This window comes from Macaca fascicularis, chromosome 6 (genome assembly GCF_037993035.2).
Source record: "Macaca fascicularis isolate 582-1 chromosome 6, T2T-MFA8v1.1".
In the NCBI taxonomy this organism is placed as follows: domain Eukaryota; kingdom Metazoa; phylum Chordata; class Mammalia; order Primates; family Cercopithecidae; genus Macaca; species Macaca fascicularis.
Window position 1 is genome coordinate 143498617 of NC_088380.1, and position 22752 is coordinate 143521368.

General features: G+C 38.8%; 1 protein-coding gene across 1 annotated transcript in view; it reads right to left on the bottom strand.

Annotated features, from left to right (window-relative positions):
• SPOCK1 (SPARC (osteonectin), cwcv and kazal like domains proteoglycan 1) overlaps positions 1 to 22752 on the bottom strand; it is a 520870-nt gene that overhangs the window by 29714 nt on the left and 468404 nt on the right. The gene's annotated exons all lie outside the window — the stretch shown is intronic.

The following is a 22752-nucleotide window of genomic DNA, read 5'->3' on the forward strand; positions in this document are numbered from 1 at the left end:
AGGGATCTGGAAGAAAGGAGAGTGCACAGATTAAACAGAAGCTGCACAGGAAAGTAAAACAAGGGAAGGAAGAAAAGAGCAAAGTGGCCTAGAGGCAGCAGATCTCGGAAAGGGTCTACAAAATTATTTTTCCTGTAAGCAAGAGGCTCACCATAAAGTACAACTTGGGTCTGGCAAAAAAAAAAAAAAAAAAATTAGAGACAGAGTGAGCACAGCTGATAAGAGAAACCCTGGACCTGATCTGTTTCATAGAAACAGAAAAGACAGGACCATACAGAGGAGCCATTTTTACAGGGGGCCATCTGTCACTGGTAAATCCCTGAAGCAAGTGCCTTTGGAGTGTGAATCTATAAAGATAGCCTGGTTCTTCCCCTTCCATCTGCAGGGCGTCCTTTTGAATAGGTAGGCCAGTAACATCTAACTTATTCCAATAATAGCTTTTTTTAAGGGGCTGGCAAGTTGATTTTTAAAATGAGTTGCAAAAGAGCAGCATTGCATCTATGTTCTAGGTTTTGAAAGAAAGAAAAATAGTAAAACTTACCACAGAACACTTAGCAGAAAGATGGAAAAGATGAGCATGTAGGCCAAGTGTAAAACCATGGATTAAAATGAAACAATCACCTTTGTAAAGAAAGACAACAAAGCAGTATTCAAGAACTCAGGGGAGAGATAAGGAGTCAATGAGGAAATGGCATGGAAGCATTTAGAACCTAGGGGAAAATGAAGCCAAAGTGGAGAAGCACAAGGGAGAACAGACACTGTGGAAAAATACAAGAGAGAAGGATGCCAGAAATGAGAAGAGTGAACAATATAAAGAGGAAATAAAGAAGGAATTACAGAAGGTTACAGAGTAACATACAACTAGAGAGAAGAGGCAAAGGAAACCCTATATGTGGATAACTGAAGCCTCTGAAGAAACAAAAGACAACAATGAAACAGGACATAACTTAAAATACAATTCATTAAACCACTCCAGAAATAAGGGTTGAATTTACATGTTTAAAAGGCACAGCATAAGCTAGGGAAAATGGACCAAGAACGGTCAATACTAAGATCTACCTAAATAGAGTTACTGGGTTTTAAAAGTGAAGAAATATCAGGTTTGTCAAAGATCAGATGGTTGTAGATGTGTGGTGTTATTTCTGAGGCCTCTGTTCTGTTCCATTGGTCTATATGTCTGTTTTGGTACCAGTAACATGCTGTTTTGGTTACCGTAACCTTGTAGTATAGTTTGAAGTCAGGTAGCATGATGCTCCCAGCTTTGTTCTTTTTGCTTAGGATTGTCGTGGCTATATGGGCTCTTTTTTGGTTCCACATGAAATTTAAAGTAGTTTTTTCTAATTCTATGAAGAAAGTCATTGGTAGCTTGATGGGGATGGCATTGAATCTATAAATTACTTTGGGCAGTATGGCTATTTTCACGATATTTGTTCTTCTTATCCATGAGCATGGAATGTTCTTCCATTTGTTTGTGTCCTCTCTTAATCCCTTGAGCAGAGGTTTATAGTTCTCCTTGAAGAGATACTTCACATCCCTCGTAAGTTGTATTCCTGGGTATTTTATTCTCTTTGTAGCAATTGTGAATGGGAGTTTGCTCATGATTTGGCTATTATTGTATATTTGAATGCTTGTGATTTTTGCACATTGATTTTGTATCCTGTGACTTTGCTGAAGTTGCTTATCAGCTTAAGGGGATTTGGGGATGAGATGATGGGGTTTTCTAAATATACAATCATGTCATCTGCAAACAGACAATTTGACTTCCTCTCTGCCTATTTGAATACCCTTTTTTTCTTTCTCTTGCCTAATTGCCTGGGCAGAATTTCCAATACTGTGTTGAATACAAGTGGTGAGATAGGGCATCCTTGTCTTATGCCAGTTTCCAAAGGGAATGCTTCCAGCTTTTGCCCATTCAGTATGATATTTTCTGTGGGTTTGTCATAAATAGCTCTTATTATTTTGAGATATGTTCCATCAATACCTAGTTTATTGAGTGCTTTTAGTATGAAGTGTTGTTGAATTTTATTTAAGGCCTTTTCTGCATCTATTGAGATAATCATGTGGTTTTTGTCACTGGTTCTCTTTATGTGATGGATTATGTTTATTGATTTGCATATGTTGAACCACCAAAAACAAGCAGTGGGGAAAGGATTCCCTATTTAATAAATGGTTTTGGGAAAACTGGCTAGCTATACTCAGAAAGCTGGACCCTTTTCTTATACCTTATACAAAAATTAACTCAAAATGAATTAAAGATTTAAACATAAGACCTAAAACCATAAAAACCCTAGAAGAAAACCTAGGCAATACCATTCAGGACATAGGCATGGGCAAAGACTTCATGACTAAAACATCAAAAGCAATTGCAACAAAAGCCAAAATTGACAACTGGGATCTAATTAAACTAAAGAGCTTCTGCTCAGCAAAAAAAAAAAAAAAAACAAAAACCAAAAAACAAAAAACCTATCATCAGAGTGAATGGGAAATCTACAGAATGGGAGAAAATGTTTGCAATCTATCAATCTGACAAAGGGCTAATATCCAGCATCTAAAAGAAACATAAACAAATTTATGAGGAAAAACCCCATTAAAAAGTTGGCAAAGGATATGAACAGACAGTTTTCAAAGGAAGACATTTATGTGGCCAAAAAACATATGAAAAAAGCTCATCATCACTGGTCATTAGAGAAATGCAAATCAAAACCATAATGAGATACCATCTCATGCCAGTTAGAATGGTGCTCATTAAAAAGTCAGGAAACAAAAGATGCTGGAGAGGATGTGGAGAAACAGGAACACTTTTACACTGTTGGTGGGAGTGTAAATTAATTCAATCATTGTGAAAGATAATTTGGCAATTCCTCAAGGATTTAGAACTAGAAATACCATTTGACCCAGCAATCTCATTACTGAGTATATACCCAAAGGATTATAAATCATTCTACTATAAAGACACAGGCACATGTATATTTATTGTGGCACTATTCACAATAGCAAAGACTTGGAACCAACCCAAATGTCCATCAGTGATAGACTGGAAAAGAAAATGTGTCACATATACACCATGGAATACTATGCAGCCATCAAAAAGGATGAGTTCATGTCCTTTGCGGGGACATGGATGAAGCTGGAAACCATCATTCTCAGCAAACTAACACAGGAACAGAAAACCAAACACTGTATGTTCTCACTCATAAGTGGGAGTTGAAAAATAGGAACATATGGGGACAGGGAAGGCAATATCACACACTGGGGCTTATCGGGGGGTGGGGGGCAAGGGGAAGGATAGCATTAGGAGAAATACCTAATGTAGATGACAGGTTGATGGGTGCAGCAAACCACCATGGCACATGTATACCTGTTCCGTACATGTATCCCAGAACTTAAAGTATTTCATTAAAGAATGAAGTATTTTTTATTTTTATATATATATATATATATATATACACACACACACATATATCCACACAGTAGCAGAAAAGATAACCAAGTAACTTATGAGAGAAAAAAGGAATAAGTCTGTCCTCAGATTTCAGCACAGCAATATTCAAAGGAGGAAGTCAATAGAACATTATCCTTAAAACAGCCAAGAAAAGAAAGTTGAACCAAGGATTTTACATCAAATTGTGCTATCAATCATAAATACTACGAAAACCAGTTCTGTACAGTTAACCAGGAAATATTGTTCTCATGAGCCCTTCCAAAGGAAATACTAGAGAACTCTAGACAACTATGGAGACTGGAGTGACAGATAAGAAGGCAAATGCTACATGTCCTGACAATGAAGAAATGATACAAACAACAACAACAAAGAGGGGAAGGGAAGAAGAAGATGCAAAGTACAACAAGTTTACTGATTGCCTTAAACATAATAGTTGGAGTCAAATGACAGAATTAGAAGCTGAGTAATATAAGATTGAACATATTTCACTGAACAAAGGTTAAACCCTAAGAGGATAATCATATCAACTACGATCGAGCGTCAGGAGAAATGAAGAGGAGGCTAAACTGGGGGAGAAGGGAAGAGCGAGAAGAATCATATTAATTTTATCACACTGTTTTAAGTGAGAACATTCCTGAATATCAGAAGAATGATACACACACATGCCCTACGACACAATATTTAAAAACATAAAGGAAAATATGGAAAAATAACAGAGCTGACAGTACTAAACATAACTTTTTACTTTAATAAATCTAAATGAGTTAAAATTCACCTCAAAAGAATAAGATTTTATTTTCAGACCAGGTCACAAAGAGAAGCCTAACTCTATATTGAGTTTTATAAGAAATATAACAATGGCAAAGTGATTCAGAAAGGTTGCTAGATATTTTGACCCCAAAATTTCACTTTGGGACTAACACCTACGGATATGCATGTAAATACATTAGAAGTTGCATGTATAAGGCTATCCATAACAGCATTATTTGAAATAGCAAAAGGCTGGAAACATTCAAATGTCCATGGTTAAATCAATTATAGTATATCCACCAGTGGAAAACTATAAAGCTACTTGTATGAGATGCAAAGATCTCCAAGAGAAGTCAACTTAAAGTGCAGAATAGTGTATATTCTATGCTATATATGTGTTAAAAGGGAGAGAGATAATCTGCATTTGCATTTGTTTCTATGTGCATCAAGAGCCTCTTCAAGCATACACAGAATATAAATACATATAAGTGAGTGAGCAAAGGCAGTGCAGGGTAGTAGCCCTGAGGTGGGAGAAAGCTTGAGTGAAATGAACGTAAGAGACTTGCTAGCTATAACCCAAGACGGTTTGCACCAATTCATTTGTTCTCATGCTACAAACTAACATTTTTCTTTTAAACCAAAAGGGAGAAAATAATTCCTAAATGCAGGATTTTTTAATCAACACAATCTGTGTGCTGTTCTCCCTTCTGCCCTGTGACCTTGGGCAGGTCTAAATTCAATTCCAGCACTCCCTAAGTCAGACACTCTGGGGGATACAAAGATGATTAAGACACAGCCCTTGCCTGGTGCTTGGTCTCCCCTCTCCTAATTTGTAAAAGGAGAATGCTTTCCCTCCACTGTGTTGGTGGAATTTTAACAAGGAAGACACAGGCCCATTCTCTCTCAGAATCCTCCTTCCTGGAGAACCAAGGTTTCGTTCAAATATGTGTTCACCTGGGGAATCTTCTCCCAACATGCATCCAAGAAGAGTCTACTTCCCCCTCCGTGGGGTGTCCCCAGCGCCCTATTCATGCAGTTCCACTTTTCCATGCCGTATCACAACCTGCTGTCTCTTTTGGACTCTGATGTCAGATGCAGTAAGAATTCTGCAGTAGTCACATCTATACTCACCCGAGTTCCCAGTAGAGCACCTGGCCAAAAGTCGGCATCAATATGTGTTTACAGGAGTTATAAAGGGAAGAATGTGAATACTTAGGTGAAAACGCTGCTCCAATTACTGTAAGAGCACCAGGAATAAACATGCCAAACAGGTCAGGGCCAGCATGTACCTTTGAGGATGTTATGGAGAGATAGAGCCACCATGGAGAGGGATAACTTCCAGCCAAACAGAAAATGGACTTGAGGGGAAGAGAGGGACAGGGAGAAATGCATGTGTGTGGGACACTATGATGTAGCATAGATAAAAGGACATACATTGTCTCAGTGAAGCCTCAGGATGCCCTGGGAGGGTGACACTATGATCTCTACTACACACCTGAGAATACCAAGGTCCCTAAACAGGCTAGGGGGCTTGCTCACTCCAGCCTCCAGCTCTCTCGCCGGCATACACATAAAGGCCAAAGTGAGCATCTGACACCAGGACAAAATAACTCAAATCTGTGCTCTTAACTTCACCCATGCTGACTAATTTATGAAAAATATGACCTAATTCTTCTACCACAGATACCACGCCAACATCCCTTGCCTGAGAACAGGAATTACCAGGTTCCATATGCCAAAATTGGGTCTCTGGGTTTATAGATTGTTGCTATCCCACCCTGATAACACCTCAAACCTCAGCTTAGCTTGGCAGCAGCCTGAGGTCCCTGGAATGTCATTTTCATGTTTCTTCACCTATTGTGATTGAGGGATGCTAGAACGATTGCACACCTGGCTTGTTTTGCACTGGCTTCTCATTCCTGTCTAGATAGTTAACACTAAGTAATTTAGTTTATCTGTGTCTCCACAAGCTTATTTGAAAACCATGGAATGCTGCTTACAGAAAATTAAGCTTCATTTTCTTTAAGCATCCAGCCAATAGCGCAGGCAGGAGATGGTGATTTGGAGGTAACTGGCTTATGCATATGTAAACATGATGCATTTAGCAAATTATATAGACTTCACACTTCAGAGCATTGAAGAAAACAAAGATACCTTCCAAAGAAACTTTACTGCAATTGAGTCATTCTGAAAGGAATACAGAATTACTGGTTTGTGAGAATAGTTGAGCTCGGATATGAATGGAAAATAATGGTTTATAATGTGGAGCACAGGCACAAACAAGAATTTGAACAGGGTTAATTTTAGGTGGTATTACGGCATCTCTAAGGACTCCCAGGAATTATACCCCATAACGTTTCTAGAGATTAAATTCATGGTGTGATGAGGTTGTACGTTTCAGACTGAATTCCACAGTGACTCCTCATGCTTTATACAATTTCCCAGCATGTTTTTCTCCTGAAGCCCAGAGACAGAATTCTAGACATGCCTTGTGTTCACAAAGCATTGCAATGGTTAAAGCATCCCTGAAATTTACTACATACCTTTTCCATTCTCCACCAGGTCCTGTTGCCTCAGTCCCATCTACTGCATCAGCAATAAATTGCACTGATAATGTAAGTAAAAATATCACCCCAGAAGAGCAACCTTATAAGACACCGTTACAGACTTTAAAACTCCTAGACAAGTAAAATTAGAGTACTTGGGTGTAAGTAGTTTCCAATTTGTAGACCAAAGTCAAGATGGTTCATTTGTCTGCAGGTGCTGCACCTAAGGGGTCCACTAGCTTGCAGTGCTCAAACTGCCAACAGTTGACTGCAAGGGTCCAAGTGGCACCAGTGCAGTTCAGCTTGTCGTGTTCATCAACAACACCAGGAGTCCCGAGAGCTGTCACATATTAAACACCTACTGTTGTCAATAACCATGTTAGCACTTTGCCTTCATGTATTGCTTTTTTCATTTAATCCTGGAGAAAATCCACTGAAATTATTATTTCAAGTGACTTTTATCCAGCTGCCACTGACTGCTTGTTGTAGGACAGGTACTAGACACCCAAATGTGATCTCATTGAATCAGCACACAAACTCTCCATGAGGCAGGGATTTTAATTCATATCCGTTTTCCAGACTGTGAACCTGAAGAAGTTACAAAGCATGTCTAAGTCGAGGAGCTAATAAGTGGTAGAACTGGGAGTCACATTCAGATCATGGCCACAGTCATGTCTGTCTTGTCGTATCCTGCATTCTCACCATTTAAAGAGGTTCTAATTGCCAGAAAATGAGGATGAGCTGAAAAAAAAAAGCACTTTGGGCATGCAGAGATTATGTTGGTCTCGGTACATAATTCTTCCCTTTCTTCTCCCTGCCATCCTCCTCCACAAACACAATTCCAAGTGACAGACTCATTAATTCTCACAAGAGAATTAATTGAGGCAGGCACTATTATCATTCCCATTTTATAGCTGTGGAGACTGAGGTTTGGGGAAGTGACATAACCAACTCAAATTCAGTGAAATATATAGTAGGGTCAAAGTTTGCTCCAAGGCTGTCTGATTCCAGGTCCCATCCCCTCAGCCAGAAGGTTCTATAACAGTTAATCTAATAATTAGAGGCATGTTTCTGATGATCCAAGAGCTAATTCTAATTAGGGTTCTGCCTCAAGATGAGGGACAAACACTGAAAATTACGACCCATTAGATTTTCTGTAAGACTTAAGTCGAATAAGCACAGGTAGGTGCAAAGATGTTGCTGTACTCTTACAACTATAAGGCTTATCACAGAAAAAATAACCTAGAAATAATGTCTAATATTAGGGGTTAAATTGTGGTTCATAAATATGTTGGAAAACTAAGAAGGCATAAAAAATTATGCCAAAGGATATTATGACATGGAAAATGTTTATGATACATTAAATGAAAAAAAAGCAGCTTACAAAAGCATCTATGGTTTGACCTCACTTTTGTAACATGAAATGAATAATGTGGATGTGTGGAGTGAATGGGAGGGAGAAAGGGAGAAAGAAAGAGAGAGAGGGAGAAAGAGAGAGAAGGAGAAAGAGAGAGAGAGAGAGAGAAAAAGAGACAGGGGAAGGTGTATAATAAAAGGTTAACAATGGGTCTGTTGCATGAGACAAGCATGGTTTTTTTTCACCTTTTGCCTATAGATGTTTTCTAATTTTCTACAATTAACATTGTATCCATCATTTTGTGACTTTTTTTTAAAGTTTCTTTTTGGCCTAAGATCTTGAATATATGTGGTATAAGACAAAAACACTCCAATGAGACTCAGAAAAGATTGCTAGAGATCAGAACAACTTATCTCAGAGTCTCGAGTATATGGATATTTCCTGAAAAGTCTTTCATGGTAACATTCACTTGGCAAACTTACTTTGTTGACTTGGACTGCAGCCTCGTGTTAAAGAGTTTATTTAAATTTGCTTAACCTGGAGGTTCCCCAATTTACATGACCACACATTTTTTGTGTGCAGGACATAATTGGTAGCTTGCAGCTCTGAGGAACCCAGTCTGGGAATTGTTTGCCTAGAAAACATTTTTTTATTCATATCTACAATCTATGTGTAGTCCAAATGCCCACCTCTCCCTCCAGAAATTCTCATTCTCTAACACCTGTGAAACTAATGAATTTTTCCTCTCTGCATCCCCATAAATACTTTCAGAATTCAACTAAATGCAGAAATATTTGTACTCTCTCTAGACATGGGATACCTGGATCTATAGACATAAATTCCAGTCAAAATACTTTGTGAAATATGAAATGCTTCTCTTTTTCACTGCATCTACTGCTAGTATTGCTAAGAGTGTTATCACCAGGAGTTACAGTTTTTTTGATAGCTTGCCTTGGGAGCTGGGTCAGCAGAGATCTTCAGGTAGTGGAAACAGTGGGGCGCATCAGGGTAGCAGAGATGGCTCTGACTATCTCCTTCCTTGTTGATATAGTTTGGATATTTATCCTCGCCCAAATCTATGTTGAATTGTAATCCCCAGTGCTGACAACAGGGCCTGGTGGGAGGTGTTTGGATCATGGAGGTGTATCCCTCATGGCTTTGGGCTGTCTTCATGATATGGACTTCTTGTAAGATCTGGTCATTTAAAAGTGTGTGGCACCTCTCTTCTCCCTCCTCCCACACCCCCGCTTCTCTTGATTTATTCTCTTTTTTCCATGGGATATGCTTGATCCCACTTCATCTTCCATCATGAGTAAAATGCTTTCTGAGGCCTCCCCAGAAGCAAATGCCAGCACTATGCTTCCTGTATAGCCCACAGAACCATGAGCCAAGTAAACTTCTTTCTCTATAAATTACCCAGTCTCAGAGGTACTTCTTTATAGCAATGCAAAAACAGCCTAAGACACTCACTGAGCCTATTTTCCTTGGCCATGTGGTCCCAAGTGGGGCTATGGCCTAAAGATATTCAGGTTCACACACATATCCTTGCTAGTCCGGAAGTGGAAATCTTACGGCATCAAGATTTGGAGTTTTGTTTTAAAAGTGCCCTTAGACATAATTTACAAGCTAGTTAAGCCTGCTATGCCCAGATTGTAAGTATCCAGGATAGAGGAAGAAGAGAGGGACCCTCGTGGGTCTCTCAGATCTATCTGCAAGAGGGACTTTCTGTGTCAATATACCTGAGCTTATCACCCATAATGGAATATGTACATAGCTAAGACTCATTAATCCAATTTTCTATCTCAAGGGATATTAGAATCCTGACAAGAACAAATTCCTGAGAGGGTCAGCATATATCATCTTGCATTTGTTTTGTTTTGTTTTTTTAATCTTGTGTAATGATGTGAAAACCCCCAATGACTCCAGCAGAAACCACCCATTTATCTGACAGTCTGTACACAGTGGGGGTCTTACCGAGAAAACTTGTCAGGGTGAACAGACAAAGGTCAAGCCCATTTGGAGGTGACTTCTCCAGAATAGACAGATTCTTTCCTGTGAAACTAATTCAAAAAGTGTCTTTGGGTAAAAGCAAATTCTAAAACCTCATTTTTCTACTTTTGCCAAGAGGTGGCTTAAGTAGCTGTGGAGAAGAATTTGTAGCATGGTTATCACATTAGTCTTGGGAAAGTAAAATTGGTCTGCTTTTTAAAGAGCAGAGCAGGCCGGGCACAGTGGCCCACGCCTGTAATCCCAGCACTTTGGGAGGCTGAGGCGGGCAGATCACGAGGTCAGGAGATTGAGACCATCCTGGCTAACATAGTGAAACCCCGTCTCTACTAAAAATACAAAAAAAAAAAAAAAAAAAAATTAGCCAGGCATGGTGGCAGGTGCCTGTAGTCCCAGCTACTCGGGAGGCTGAGGCAGGAGAATGGCCTGAACCAGGGAGGCAGAGCTTGCAGTGAGCCAAGATTGCGCCACTGTACTCCAGCCTGGGTGACAGAGCAAGACTCTGTCTCAAAAGATAGATAGAGAGAGAGAGAGAGAGAGAGAGAGAGATAGCAAAGCAGAGATTCAGACACTAGTGCCGGTAGCATTCACATTCACATTCACATTCACATTCAGGGCACATTTTCCCACAAGGTTCTCCTTCCCCAAATAGGAGCCTGAAGGAATTTGGGAAGCATAGTCAAGAGCCCTAAAAGGTCCTGCTTCTGATGTTGTCACCCTTTGACATTTCTCAGCATAGCAGAAAATGGGGTCTGTTTGTGTGCACACATGCCCATATAATAGACTACAGAGGGGGAAATCCCATCGTGCCCTTCTGCATGCAAATCCTCCCAAGGTGACAGATTTGTTCTGAGACATGTCTGTGGCCTGCCCCTCTGGAGGCATGGGGCAGATCGGGGGAGTGGGCACAGAATGGGACTGCTTTTAATACCCCCAGGTCAGGATGCCATTTTAAAAGGCTCTAGCACCGAAGCACGTGACACTGAACCCAATGACAGATGGCGTTGAAGGGAACCTAACCAGCGCAGAGAAGTGTGGAGGAAAGGAGAAGAGAAATCATTCCATACTGTGGTTCCAAGATTTGGAGTCTGAAGGATACTCCTACTGAAATGGCTAGAGTTAGGCAGGTCAACTTCACTGCGGAAGGAGAAGGTCTAGGGGAGATAAGGGTGATGGAATCACGGTGTCAATGCCCCACTGGAAAAAAGGCCGCTTTTCATCACAAAATCAGACCACTAACAAACCCCCACGCATTCCTATCTCTGGACCTTTACAAACATGAACATCTCTTCCAAACTGCTATGCTATCCTTGTGAGCTCTGAGATTTCACTCATGTGAATAGTGGTAAAAATAATATTCCGACCTCACACATTGTCATGCAGAATAAATGAAGGTCATGCAATACCTCAAGAATGAGCACAGCATGAAGTGAGTATTTAACAAGCCAGACATCAGTAGAACACTCACTCTCTGCCTTACCCACTTAGAACTCTTTGCAAGTGAGGAGCTGAATAGATAATACATTCATAAGTTCAAATTCAAACAGCATTTCCCAAATAAGAAGACCTAGAAAATAAATTCTATACCGAACAATAAATTTTCTGTGGGAAACAGGCTTGTACTAAAATAATCCAGATTATAAGAACTTGGAAATTTCAAACAGGTCATCTTAACACCAACCGGTGTCTAACAGTAAAAACATGAAGAAGTCATCTAATTCTTACACAATTTTGACCATGGGGACATGGTATATTTTTATAGACTTCTGGTAAGAAACAAACAACCCAACTTGGTGTTTGAAAGTTAGGGCAGAGAAAGGTTGCCCAAGCATCAAATGAGGCTGCCTAGGACCAAAACTATTTGCTGTATTTTAAGAGAGCAAAACAATCAAAAACAGCAGCCTACTATGGCCTCACGTTCACAATGCTGTGAGATGGCCCTGCGGGAGGTCCAAGGAGTGGAACCTGGTGGGGAGTAAAGAAGGAGAAGCCAGGAATGATGGAGCTTTGTTTTGAGTACAGGTGTTGGGCCACTCCTGTGTGCTCAAGCACATGTGGAGGCTGGAGTGCTGAGGCTCCTCCTTCTGAACGGGAAGTCCTGGAGGCCCTGCAGCATGCTGTGGCCCCCACAGTTCTCCTCCCCTGTTCTTCTAACTGGTATCACATGACCCGCTGAGGCAGGAGCTCTCAAGGCTCCCTGCTGCTTATGTGAAGGGAGGACCTCAGCTCCCACAGAGCGGGGAATTAAATAGTCAACTCAGCCACAGGAGGCAGCACATGAGTCTTCTGGATTTGAGTCTGCCTCCCTACCAGACTACAAGGCTTTGGCAACTATAGCCAGCATTACATTTCTGTCTCTCTTACAGCAGTACCTTGACTTGGTAGGAGCTTCGTACACAGTTGCTATTGGTGACCAATTAAGAAGCTGAGGCTGGTGTTCTTGCTTCTTTTCTGAGCCAAATTCCAAGGGGAAATTTAAATGACTTACAAAGTCATAAAAGAAAACAAGAATAAAAATGTTTGAATTACATTATTCTCAACACCTAGCTATGAATATATGTAAACAAATAATAGCTAAGTAGCATCTTTGCTCTAATAATTAAAAAGCTATAATATTGCAAGATTCTTTAGACAGAACCACAAAACAGAATATATGACTCTGAAAAGGTAATAACATAATGAATATCTTAAAGGACATCATAATAGAATTATTCAACCAGTGGCATCATTATATTTGTTATTTTAAAAGAAAAAAGTTACAAAAAGTTAAAACTTCACCTAACAAAACACATCAATGTAAGTTTTACAGGCATTAAATGATTAGGATAAAAACAATTAACAGTACCAATTATTAAAAGATGAATAAAGAGGGGGTCTGTGTAGCCACAAAGGAAAAATTAAAAAAGAAATTATAAAATCGAGTATAAAAATGAAAGGTTTATGTTCATTAAAAGACTCGCTATTGCCCCACACTGTGGAAGAGAGCCTATGGGCAACCAGCCACAATTCCATCCAAGCAAATCAAGCAAGAAACTTCTCCAAATTACAATTCAATCAAAAAGTCCCCAAAGCTTAGAAGGAAAACTCTAGCAGTCATTTCCCTGTGTCCGCTTTAGCCTGGAACAGTGGTTCTCAACAGGGGCCAATTGTGCCCCCGAGGGGACATTTGGTAATGTGTGGAGACACTTTTGTCCATCATAACTGGAACAGTGCTACCACCGTCTTGTGGGTAAAGGCCAGGGATGTTGTTAACATCTTACAATGCACAGAACAGCCCCCGCCACAGAAAAATCATCCCACCCAAAATGGCAAGAGTGCCCAGGTTGAAAAATTCTGGTGTAGAAGAGAAAAGGGGTTTATTCTGCAGAAGATATGACTAAGTGGGGGGCAGTCAGGTGACATAGAAGAAGTAGTGGACACAGGTCTAAACCTCAGGACTCTGGTCAACGTGGAACCATCACTGGGTTAATTCCTACTATAGTACTTATACATCATTACCCTACATATATTAATAGTTGTAATTTGCTGATGCCTTCCTTTCCTCTCACCTTGTCCCCTCCCTCAGATATCTCACATAGTGATGATGAATTATTATAACCCTCAGGAAGGTACATGATAACCACTGAAGATATTGATACAAAAGTATGGATATGTACATTCACAAAGGAATGACTGATGAGGCAAATCACCCCTTCTCCCTATTAGTTAAAAACTCTAGAGGAATGCTCTGCCCCTCTCCTTCTTCTTTCTCTGAAATTTGTTTTAGAGGCATATTTTATTTGCTTTTTCTCTCCTTATTATACAAATGCATATTAGGATCTTTTCTGAGTATATATTTTACCTTGCCTGTAATTATTCCTCTCCTTTTTTTCAAAATGTATACCTGAATCATTTCTAAAATTTTAAAAAAGAAACAACTAAGTTACTATAAATGATGTTACAAGACAAGCTGGAAAACAGTTTGGAAAAAGGCAGAGTCAATATTCTTCATATATAAAAAGTTCTTTCAAATCAATAGCAAGACCATTAAGAATGTAATTGAAAAATCGACAAAGGCAATGAGCAAATGCTCTAGAGTGAGAAGAAATACAAATAGCCAATAAATACACACACACACACACACACACACACACACACACACACACACACGTGTTTCACTTCAATAGTAATAAAAAAGTAAATGGAAATAATAAAATAGTATAGTACACATATAAAATTGGCAGACATTAAAAATATAACTGCTACTCATACACTGCTGGGGTCAGATGTGAATGCAAACAATCCAATCTTCCTTAAAATCATTTTGATTATGGGCAATTTGTAAAATAAATTACTGGTTTTTAGTTATAAATGCTACACTTGCTTGTGCAGAAATTTTATAAAATATCAAAAGGTATAACAATGAAAATCAAATCACCTATTACTTCAACACCTGAGACATAATTTTAACCTTTTGTTATACCTTTCCTATTTTTTTCTCAGGATGTTTGTGGGTATGTGTGTATCATGTTATACATACAGTTTAGTGCCTTGCTCTTTTTCACTTATATTGTGAGTGTATTCCTATACGATCACATTACCTTTTAAAACATAATTTATGGCTGTAAAATATGATCTCATATCTGTATAGCTAACCGCTCCCCTATTGTTGAATATGTAGGTTTTTCACTGTGCTTTTGTTTTTGTCTCTCATAAACAATGCGGTAAAGATCATCATTGTGCCTCAATCTTTTCTGAATTTTCAATGATTGCTATTTGCCTAGATTTTACTTAGAATGACAGGAAAATAAAGACATTGTGAGACAAACAAAAAATAGATATTTTGCAACAAACAGACCCTCGTTATAGGAATTTCCATTAAAATATACTGTACTTCAGACAGAAGAAAAGTGCCTGCAGACAGGACTGCTGAAGTGCAAAAAGGAATGATAGACAAAGAAAAAGGAAAATATGTAGGTAAAATCAAGCAAAACATAAACTATATAAAATAATAATATCTTGGAAGTTAGAAAATGTAAAACACACACACCCATATCAATGATGCCATATAAGTTAGAGCTAAAGTATCCTAAGATTCTTCCTTGTATTGTCTGGGAGGAAGGCAGAGATACGGATTAAGTTTAGGCTCTGATAAGTAAAGTATGCATGCCAAAATCTCTGGATTACAAACTAAGAGAATAGGAATAGGGTGTTTATCTTCAAGACTGATGAGCATTAAAAAAAAAAAAAAAAAAAAAGGAAAAAAATTCCAAAATTAAAAAAAAGGAAGAGATAAAAAGCAGAAAATATTAATAAAAGAGTGGAATTTCCACAATCTATGTGGGTTAAATTATACCAGAATGAAAAAAAAAAAAAAACACCTATCTGATTGCTGTTACCAGACAACCAAGACAAAAGGATAAAGAAATATTTAATATAAAAGGATAAATTTTTAAAAAGATATTCTAGGCACATACTAAGAGAGTGGCAGTAGCTATATTATCAGACTTTTAATATCAGAATTCTTAATTATCAAAATTCAAAAAGACTACTGAAAACAGAATCAAAACACAATAAGAGAGGTTCACATCACCAGGAATGCAGAGTCTTCCTAAAATGTATGCACTTAATACAAAAGATATTCAGAAGAAAATAGAATATGTTTATGACTTCAAGATAGGGAAGGATTTTTCAAGTAAGGTAGGAAAGGATTTTTAAAGAAGGACCCAAAAGATTAAAAAATTGGATGGTATAAAATTAACAATTTCTTTGTATTAAAAGACACTACAAAGAGTAAAAAGAAGCACCCTATAAACTGGGAGAGGATATTTGGAGCACACAACTGAAAAAAGGTTAGTGTCTAGAATAGAAGAGTAATTCTATAAATAAATTTTTTAAAAGACAACCCAATACAAAAATCAACAAGAGACATGAACAGGGACTTAATAAATAAGAAAGCCAGAATGACCAATAAATATAAGAAAAGATGCCCATCAATGCCAAAGAAAACCACAAAGATCCCATTTCATACACACCAGGTTGGCAAAAGTTAAAAACAACCTAAACAAATAGAAAAGAAGTTTTGGTGAGTATGTGAAATAACGAGAACTTTCATGTACTCATGGCACAAACATAAATGGAACAATGACTGTGGAATACGATTTGCCATTTCTTATAAAGTTGAAAATAAGCATTTGTTATTCCTCAATAATTTCATTCCTAGGTATACACCCTGCATAAAATCGTTTGTACATGTATACCCAGAGAAGTGTAAGAATGTTAATATCAGCATTGTTTATGATAGGGAAAACTGGAAAAAAGAAATGCCCATCAAACGTATGTGTTCTTGTTTACAATGTTGAATACTATATAACAGCAAATGTGATTGAAATTTAGCTACATGCAGCAGCATAGATAAGTTTTGGGAATGCAGCAGTAAGTGAAAGAATATGATATAATTCCAACTACAAAAATATTCTAAAGCAAGCAAAACTGAACAAAATATCATTAAGGGATGCAAATATGTGCCAAACTATAAAAAATTAATGTAGCAATAAACACAGAAGTCAATATGATAGTTACCACAAAGTAGGGAAGAGAGACGATAGGGTTAGGAGGTGACACAAGGCAACTTGAAAGTTAATGGCAATAATCAAAGCTACTGGTGTTCTTTCTTTGTATGGTTACTGTTTATCCCTTACACACATTTCATAGATTTAAAGCATTACCTATTTTATATTAAATAAAAATTCTAACAAATTAAAAATGAATATACTAGCTATAAATGTTTCATTAAGGTAGTTCTGAGCCTAACTGTATTCACAATAATCTGGCAGCCATGAGGGAACATCTTTCTGTGAACTAGAAAACTCCAAAATGGAATGTAGTTATTCTACAGATTATTCTGGTTGTTCAACATCCTTGGAATTACTCTAAATTATGCTTTGCTTGGGACGAAGATGACAATATTTTGCATTGATTGGTACTGCTCAAGATGCAGTTGATTTTTTTAATACCCATATGTTTCACTGAGAAAAGAGTTGATATCAGTAATGAGTTTAAAGAGAAAGATCTATGCTGACAAATGTTTGTTTGATGCAGAAGTTTTAGCTCTAAAAGAAAACAAAGTTTTCAAAAAAACTGTGGCAGATTATACTTTCAAAATATGCTCTTCTTTATAACGTGACCTTGACACACTTGCTTATAGAGATGGCGTCTCTCTGTCCCCTCCTTTCACTTGGACAGAGCTTTGTGACCAACCTACAGAGTATGGAAGGACTGATGCACTATGACTTGCCAGTCTAGGTCATTAAAGGTGATAGAGCTTCCCCTCAACCTCACCTTCTCCCTTCCATACCACATTGCTAGCTCTGCCTGTCTCTGGGCACTTGCCCTGGGAATCTAGCTGCCAAGCTCTGAGGAAGCCCAAGAGACCACAAGTGGGTGTTCCAGCCAACAGCCCCAACTGACGTACTAGCTGACAGCCAGTTTCAATGCCAAACATGGAAGAATGCTTTTAATATGACTCCAGTCCCAGGCCTGCAACCACATAAGAGACCCCAAGTGCAAACCACCCCAGTTGACCTGAAGAACCATCATAGATACTGACGATCAATAATTTGTTATTATCTTGTCACCAAGATTGGGGCAGTTTGTTACACAGCAAGAGGTAACTCAAACAAACTATGATTTTAAGCTCCCTTAAGGCAAATAGAGGAAAGAGGGTATAGAATATTACACTCATGCCAGAAGCCCAGGATGTGCAATGAAGCCCTGCTACTAAATAGCTGTGTGCCTGGTTAAGCTCTGTGAGCTTCAATTTCCCTAAGTGAAAAATAAGTGTAGATTTATATCAATTTACATGTCTCAAGGGTTTTCAAGCATAGGATATATCACATGAAAGTCAGATCATATACAGTAAACAACAAAGGGCAGCTATTGACATTGGTATTACTGTTGTTAGGGCTGGCATTTGGGTGGCCAGTGTTCTCTTCCAGACCTCTTCCATTCCTATATGGGCCATAGATAGAATTTTCCACTGCTCATTGGCTGAGAACACATCAATTGTGTCTGCAACTCACATGAGGGACCACTTGGTTTCACTTTTCTCTGAGTTTATTCTTTCTTTCCTATTCCTTAATCTTGGTTCTGATTCCCAGGCAGCAAAGCCTAGCAAATAAGAGAGGCAGCACAGTATAGTGGATACGGGCATAAATGCTAGAGCTTTTGACTGCCTGAGGTTGGCAAAGATAGCTTTGAGATAGCAAAGATAGCTTCTTGCTATCTTTGTTACCTGGGACAACTTGTATGCTTTCTTTGCCTCAATGTCTTCATCTTAAGAATGGGACTAAGAATAGTATCTATCTTACAGGGCTTTTAAGAGGATTCAATTAAATGAATTAACATATATAGTACTTAGAACTTTGGTATATAGTAAATCTCTTAGTAAGCATTGAGAGCACTTGGTCACTAAGTTGGATAAAGTGACTTATTTTGGTAATGTAAAACATAGACCTCAATAGAAAGAGAAGGGCTGGCTTCACTTCCAGCCAGCTCCCCAGCAGAGAGTAGGGACTGGGTTTTGGCTAGAGGATTCAGTACCCCTAAAGTGACATCTTGAAGACACATTCTGGTAGCCATTGCTTGGCAGGCATAGGGACAGATTTGAAGGCAGGGTGTGATAGGCTAACTATTGCCGTACTTCTAAAGTCTGCAACACATAAAACATGCTCCTAGAAAAGTGACATGAAAAGTGTGACTTATATACCAGACTGGGGCTAGAAGAATAGATGAGGAAATGAGAATCAAATTGTGCTACCGATGGACAGAAGGTGCCACGAGGAAGGCGTTCTTCCATCTGCAATGCGATGCCCAGACATGTTCAATACCCTAATTATCACAAGAGAGGAAATGCCAATTTTTGTCAGCCTAAGTGATGTTCTTCCTTTGTCCCTTCCTTTCTGCTCTCACAGAAATGAAGGACAGCCAAGCTGATTTGTCTCTTTTAAAAGACTCCTCCCCGCAAAAACACTGAGTGTATCATTAGCAAGAACTGCTTCTATAGCACAGTGCAAATAAAGGTAGTAAAATTCACATAACCATAGCAGGCTACATGGTGAAATTGGATCTAATTAGCAAGTGTCAATATAGGTTTTTTTTTTTTTTTTTTCTAACTTTAACACTTGCATCCTTCGCTATTTCAGGAAGTCTGCAGAAAATCTTCTTAGACATGCAACCTAATAGCTTGTACTTCCTGTTAAGTCACTTTATATTAATAAGGTAGCTTCTCTCTGAAATTCTAGTGCCAGGCAGTTCCTTAAATGACATGGAAGAAAACTTTGGCTTTTGAACAGCAAAACCCAGCAGCACAGGTACTGCTACCCTGATAAGGTTAGCACAGAATGAGAGAGTGCGGCCGAGGGTGACAGGTGTAATTAAAATTATGTTCGGCTGCTGATCTGTCGGACGGATAAATTCCATAAGCACTAAATTGCACCAGTTTGAGGGGGGGTGGTTACAACTGACTGCTCATTTTTTGTTAAATATCACTGATGTAAAGCTGGGATTCTTAAACTTTGCTGTGATTAATAACATCTCACCAGGTTTTTAGAATAAAAGGAGTACCAACCTTTGACCTGTTGAAATATTTAAACTAACAATGCAGAACATGGGAGAAAATGCCCTGCTTACTGCTATCTACCCCTCTGTGGCTCTTACATTCAAACATCTGAATCATTAAAAATAATTTCCTGTTGTATAGAGCAATTACTAGGAAGGGAGCCATCTGACATGTTAAAAAAAAAAAAAAAAAAGTAGGAGAACCACAAAGCTAGACCAGGAAAATAAAAAAAAATTGAATACCCACTGATGTAATGATATGTCAGTCATCTCTACCATGTAGTTGAGATAAGACTGGAGGCATCTGCCATACGCTCCAGCAATCCCACTTCTGGGTATTTATCCAAAGGAATAGAAATCAGGATCTCAAAGAGACAACACTCCCATGCTCACTGCAGCACTGTTCATAAGATCCAAGATGTGGAAATAACCTAAATGCCCATGAACAGATGAATGGAAAAATAAAATGTGGTATGTACATATAATGGAATACTATTCAGCCTTAAAAAGAAGGAAATCTCATAATGTGGCAACATGGATGAATCTTGAGGACATTATGCTAAGTGAAGTAAACCAGTCACAGAAGGATACATACTGCATGTCCACTTATGTGAGGTACTGAAAACAGTCAAATGGATATCATCAAAGAGTGGAACAGCAGTTGCCAGGGGGAGGAGAAAATGGGGCATTATTAATCAAAGGGCATAAAGTTTCAATTAAGATGAATAACCACTAGAGATCTGTTGTACAACATTGTAACTTTAGTCAACGATAATGTATTGTATACTTAAAAGGAAGGTAGATCTCATGTTAAGGTAGATCCCTTTTCCAGGCCTTATCTCACTTGTGATGCTGCCAGAGCACAATGAAATTTTTCCCAAAAAGACTGGCAGCATCGCAGGTGAGATAAGGCCTGGAAAAGGGACATTAACAGCAAGCCAGCAACAGTGGGAAAGAATCCTACACTTGAAACACCTGCTACATACATTACCTCTGTCCATATCCCTTCTAATACAATCATTTAACATTTAATAGACAGATATTTCATGAGCATCATGCATTCTGGCTGTTATATTTACACAATGGTAAATAAAACATAATTCCTGTCCTCAAAAACAAAGAAGCAACTGGGTGTAGTGGCTCACGCCTGTAGTCCTAGGTACTGGAAAGCTGAGGTGGGTGAGGTAGGAGGATCACTTGTTCTAGCTAACATAGCAGAACCTGTTTTTAAAAGCAAAGCAAAACAAAACAAATAAGGAAAAACAAAGAGATCAGGAGTAAATTCTAAAACTGAATGAAAAGTGATACAAAGGGTACCATGAAATAAACTAGCATACCATTTTACAGATGAGATAGCTGAGATTCTGAGAGGTCAGCCAGCAATAAAACTGAGGTTGAAATCTAAATCTGAGTCCAAACCTATGATATTTCCAGTCCATCATGAGCCTCCTTCTAGCTGCAGGAAGGAGAAGAAACTAGTCAAGGCAGCTGGGGAGGTGTTACCCCCACTCAGGAATACATTGCCAAGGAAAATTGGGCTTAAGGACTTACACAAACAAGTGAGGAGGCTGGCTTTGAGGAATGATGAAAACTATCATTAAATAGAAGGAAGGCATGCAGAGAAACATGTCTGTAAGAATCTAAATTCTATATACCTGAGGTCATCTAGCTCTCCACAGGGATGGAGTAGGACCAGGCTGGAGAAAGAACCAGACAAGGAAAAACAACCACTCAGCATGGTCAGGAAATGGGTCTCCTTCAGTTGCAACTCATCGCCACCAAGGGTAGGCAAGACAAGAATACCAGAGCAGTTAATTTTATGTGTCAATGTGGCTGAGGCCATAGTATCCAGATGGTAGGTCAAACATTATTCTAGATGTTTCTCTGAAGGTATTTTTGGAGATGAGATTAACATTTAAGTCAGTAGACTGAATAAAGCAGTAGACTGAATAAAGCAGATGACCCTCCATAATGTCACTGGGCCTCATCCAATTATTTGAAGGCTTTAAGAGAAAAAGACTGACCTCTTCTGAAAAGGAGGGGGAATTCTGCCAGCAGATTGTCTTTGGGCTTGAATTGCAGCATCAACTCTTGCCTGGGTCTCCAGCCTGCCAGCCCACCCTGCAGATTTTGGACTTTCCAGCTGCTATAACTGCATGAGTCAATTCCTTAAATACAATTTCCCTCTCCCTCTCCCTTTTTCTGTCCACACACACACCCTCCATTGGTTCTGTTTCTCTGGAGAACGCTAGCACAACTACATTAAAATACAGAACAGGCTTCAATAGCCAGAAGAATCCAACCAAGCCTGGAGCACAGTCAATCCAAAGCTGCTTCCCAGGTGCTGGTCTGAGTTGCTGGGCCAAGGACCTCCACAACTTTCACAGGAAACAAAAAGGAAGAGCAGGCTGGATGGCTTGGTGGACTTGTTTTAGGGTAACTTATTCATTCATCTGATAAATATTTATTGAATATCTATTATGTTCCAGGACCTGTGTCAGGTGCTGGTGAATCTGGGCCCTGATACAAGCAGGCATTCAGTAAATATCCTTCAAATGAATGAATAAAATCTTCATTCTAAAATAATTAAACTCATGTATTTTTGTGATTGTTTTATTTTCTGAAAAACTCCAACTCTGATGACTAAATCAGGAACTTGGGTCAAAATACCTAGAGGACAAACATCACCTAAAGGTGACAGTGGCAAGAATTCCTGTGAGAGACTGAAAATTCTGGGACCCTGCTTCACATGGCTGAGACTTTCGCAAGCTCTTTCCATGCTTTGAACTTGATTTTTTGCTAGGGGGAAGGAGAGATGACACAGAGATAGTGCCTTCAGAGAAAAGCAGGCCCCGATTTATACAAATAATGTAGCCATCAGAAGCTGTTAGATCAGCTTTATATGAATTCAATGCTTATAAAAATCTTCTAGTGCTAATGGAATCCCAAAGCGGCTTCTTTTGTAGAGCCAGTAATCCCCTGCCCTGTCCCAGAGCAGTGCTATCCAAAATAACTTTGGTAACTATAGAAATGCCCTATATCATCAGTATCTG